At 28.6% G+C, this 4,688-nt stretch overlaps 2 non-coding genes across 2 annotated transcripts; both read right to left on the reverse strand.

Annotated features, from left to right (window-relative positions):
• Positions 1-510: 510 nt before the first annotated feature.
• TRNAG-UCC lies at positions 511-581 on the reverse strand. Its single transcript has one exon. It is a non-coding gene; the product is annotated as a tRNA-Gly (tRNA).
• A 3,437-nt stretch (positions 582-4,018) lies between these two features.
• On the reverse strand, positions 4,019-4,090 carry TRNAG-UCC. Its single transcript has one exon. It is a non-coding gene; the product is annotated as a tRNA-Gly (tRNA).
• Positions 4,091-4,688: the final 598 nt, after the last annotated feature.

Genomic DNA, 4,688 nt, shown 5'->3' on the forward strand with positions numbered 1-4,688 from the left:
TATGAATTATGTAATTTTCGAATCTCTATTTCTAGGCGAGGCCTAAGCGCATATCCTTAAACAATTCTTGGATTCAATGCAATATTTCATCTTGTTTGTCTTCCTTAGGTTTGCACCAAAGACCTTCTTATGAAATTCAATGAGTAAGTTAAAAACAATAAATAATTAACAGAATATTTTTTACAAAAAGTATACACTGATGGGGGTCCATGTGTATTTATGAAAAAGTAAGTGATATAATAGTGGGTAATGTAGAAAAAAATAAAAAAAATTACAAAAATCAAAATAATACGAAGCTTTCATTTCAAGATTCAACAATCGATTGAACAACTTGTTTTAGTAGATATTTTAAAAATATTAAGAGGTGAATAAAACGATATCAGAATTACAAACTGGTAAAATATAAAACTTTAGTCCATAAGGTTGCTTAAAATCGAGAAGCGAAACTTAACCAAATAGGCTACATGTTTGGTTTGCTTAATTCGAGAGGCTTAACGAATGCAAAGGTAATGCATTTGCCGGGAGTTGAACCCAGGTCTATTGCTTGGAAGGCAATTATCCTAACATTGGACTACAAACGCAATTTCATTATATGGTACTTTCTTTCTATAATGCTATGACATCTACATTCTCAACCGGGAATGTCATAATGTTATTGAGAATATGAATTATGTAATTTTCGAATCCCTATTTCTAGGTGAGGCCTAAACGCATATCCTTAAACAATTCTTGGATTCAATGCAATATTTCATCTTGTTTGTCTTCCTTAGGTTTGAACCAAAGACCTTCTTATGAAATTCAATGAGTAAGTTAAAAACAATAAATAATTAACAGATATTTTTTACAAAAGTATACACTGACGGGGTCCATGTGTATTTATGAAAAAGTAAGTGATATAAAAAGGGTAATGTATAAAAAATAATAAAAATTATAAAAATCAATATAATACGAATCTTTCATTTCAATTTTCAACAACCGATTGAAACAACTTGTTTTAGTAGATATTTTAAAAATATTAGGATGTGAATAAATTGATATAAAAATTACAAACTGGTAAAATATAAAAGTTTGTTTAATAGAAGTGTGAATATAAATTTTATTTAAAGAAATATATATAAAAATGGAATTTATATAATAAATTATTAAATTGAAAAGAGTTTAGTCCATAGGGATGCTTAAATCTAGAAGCAAAACTTAACGAAATTATGCTCTAGTGCTGCATGTTTGGTTTGCTAATTCGAGAGGCTTAACGAATGCAAAGGTAATGCATTTTTCCGGGAGTCGAACCGGGTCAATTGCTTGGATGGCAATTATCCTAATTGTTAGACTACAAACACAATTTCATTATATGGTACTTTCTTTGTATAACGCTATGACATCTACATTCTCAACCGGAATGTTATAATGTTATTGAGAATATGAATTATGTATTTTCGAATCTCTATATCTAGGTGAGGCCTAAGTGCATATCCTTAAACAATTCTTGGATTGAATGCAATATTTCATCTTGTTTGTATTCCTTAGGTTTCAACCAAAGACCTTCTTATGAAATTCAATGAGTAAGTTAAAAACAATAAATAATTAACAGAATATTTTGTTACAAAAAGTATACACTGAGGGGTCCATCTATATTTATTAATAAGTAAGTGATATAATAGAGGGCAATGTAGAAAAAATAATAAAAATTACAAAAAACAAATAATATACAAAATTTCATTTCAAGTTTCAACAACCGATTGAACAAACTTGTTTTAGTAGATATTTTAAAAATATTAAGAGGTGAATAAATTGATATCAAAATTACAAACTGGTAAAATATAAAAGAGTTTAGTCCATAAGGTTGCTTAAATCGAGAAGCGAAACTTAACGAAATAGGCTGGATGTTTGGTTTGCTTAATTCGAGAGGCTTAACGAATGCAAAGGTAATGCGTTTGCCGGAAGTTGAACCCAAGTCTATTGCTTGGAAGGTAATTATCCTAACCGTTGGACTACAAACGCAATTTCATTATATGGTACTTTCTTTCTATAACGATATGACATCTACATTCTCAACCGGGAATGTCATAATGTTATTGAGAATATGAATTATGTAATTTTCGAATCCCTATTTCTAGGTGAGGCCTAAACGCATATCCTTAAACAATTCTTGATTCAATGCAATATTTCATCTTGTTTGTCTTCCTTAGGTTTGAACCAAAGACCTTCTTATGAAATTCAATGAGTAAGTTAAAAACAATAAATAATTAACAGAATATTTTTTACAAAAGTATACACTGACGGGGTCCATGTGTATTTATGAAAAAGTAAGTGATATAATAGAGGGTAATGTATAAAAAAATAACAAAAATTATAAAAATCAATATAATACGAATCTTTCATTTCAATATTCAACAACCGATTGAAACAACTTGTTTTAGTAGATATTTTAAAAATATTAAGATGTGAATAAATTGATATAAAAATTACAAACTGGTAAAATATAAATGTTTGTTTAATAGAAGTGTGAATACAAATTTTATTTACAGAAATATATATATAAATGGAATTTATATAATAAATTATTAAATTTGAAAAGAGTTTAGTCCATAGGGTTGCTTAAATCGAGAAGCAAAACTTAACGAAATTATGCTCTAGTGCTGCATGTTTGGTTTGCTTAATTCGAGAGGCTTAACGAATGCAAAGGTAATGCATTTGCCGAGAGTCGAACCCGGGTCAATTGCTTGGAAGGCAATTATCCTAATTGTTAGACTACAAACACAATTTCATTATATGGTACTTTCTTTGTATAACGCTATGACATCTACATTCTCAACCGGGAATGTCATAATGTTATTGAGAATATGAATTATGTAATTTTCGAATCTCTATATCTAGGTGAGGCCTAAGTGCATATCCTTAAACAATTCTTGGATTGAATGCAATATTTCATCTTGTTTGTCTTCCTTAGGTTTCAACCAAAGACCTTCTTATGAAATTCAATGAGTAAGTTAAAAACAATAAATAATTAACAGAATATTTTGTTACAAAAGTATACACTGAAGGGGTCCATGTATATTTATTAAAAACTATGTGATATAATAGAGGGCAATGTAGAAAAAAATAATAAAAATTACAAAAATCAAAATAATACGAAACTTTCATTTCAAGTTTCAACAACCGATTGAACAAACTTGTTTGAGTAGATATTTTAAAAATGTTAAGAGGTGAATAAATTGATATCAAAATTACAAACTGCTAAAATATAAAAGAGTTTAGTCCATAAGGTTACTTATATTGAGAAGCCAAACTTAACGAAATTAAGCTCTGGGGCTGCATGTTTGGTTTGCTTAATTCGAGAGGCTTAACGAATGCAAAGGTAATGCGTTTGTCGGAGTCGAACCCAGGTCTATTGCTTGGAAGGCAATTATCCTAACCGTTGGTCTACAAATGCAATTTCATTATATGGTACTTTCTTTGTATAACGCTATGACATCTACATTTTCAACCGGGAATGTCATAATGTTATTGAGAATATGAATTATGTAATTTTCGAATCTCTATTTCTAGGCGAGGCCTAAGCGCATATCCTTAAACAATTCTTGGATTCAATGCAATATTTCATCTTGTTTGTCTTCCTTAGGTTTGCACCAAAGACCTTCTTATGAAATTCAATGAGTAAGTTAAAAACAATAAATAATTAACAGAATATTTTTTACAAAAGTATACACTGATGGGGTCCATGTGTATTTATGAAAAAGTAAGTGATATAATAGTGGGTAATGTAGAAAAAAAAAAAAAATTACAAAAATCAAAATAATACGAAGCTTTCATTTCAAGATTCAACAATCGATTGAAACAACTTGTTTTAGTAGATATTTTAAAAATATTAAGAGGTGAATAAAACGATATCAGAATTACAAACTGGTAAAATATAAAAGACTTTAGTCCATAAGGTTGCTTAAATCGAGAAGCGAAACTTAACCAAATAGGCTACATGTTTGGTTTGCTTAATTCGAGAGCTTAACGAATGCAAAGGTAATGCATTTGCCGGGAGTTGAACCCAGGTCTATTGCTTGGAAGGCAATTATCCTAACCATTGGACTACAAACGCAATTTCATTATATGGTACTTTCTTTCTATAATGCTATGACATCTACATTCTCAACCGGGAATGTCATAATGTTATTGAGAATATGAATTATGTAATTTTCGAATCCCTATTTCTAGGTGAGGCCTAAACGCATATCCTTAAACAATTCTTGGATTCAATGCAATATTTCATCTTGTTTGTCTTCCTTAGGTTTGAACCAAAGACCTTCTTATGAAATTCAATGAGTAAGTTAAAAACAATAAATAATTAACAGAATATTTTTTACAAAAGTATACACTGACGGGGTCCATGTGTATTTATGAAAAAGTAAGTGATATAAAAGAGGGTAATGTATAAAAAAATAATAAAAATTATAAAAATCAATATAATACGAATCTTTCATTTCAATTTTCAACAACCGATTGAAACAACTTGTTTTAGTAGATATTTTAAAAATATTAGGATGTGAATAAATTGATATAAAAATTACAAACTGGTAAAATATAAAAGTTTATTTAATAGAAGTGTGAATATAAATTTTATTTAAAGAAATATATATAAAATGGAATTTATATAATAAATTATTAAATTTGAAAAGAGTTTAGTCCATAGGGATGCT

This window comes from Ipomoea nil, unplaced genomic scaffold (assembly GCF_001879475.1).
Source record: "Ipomoea nil cultivar Tokyo-kokei standard unplaced genomic scaffold, Asagao_1.1 scaffold0855, whole genome shotgun sequence".
Classification (NCBI taxonomy): domain Eukaryota; kingdom Viridiplantae; phylum Streptophyta; class Magnoliopsida; order Solanales; family Convolvulaceae; genus Ipomoea; species Ipomoea nil.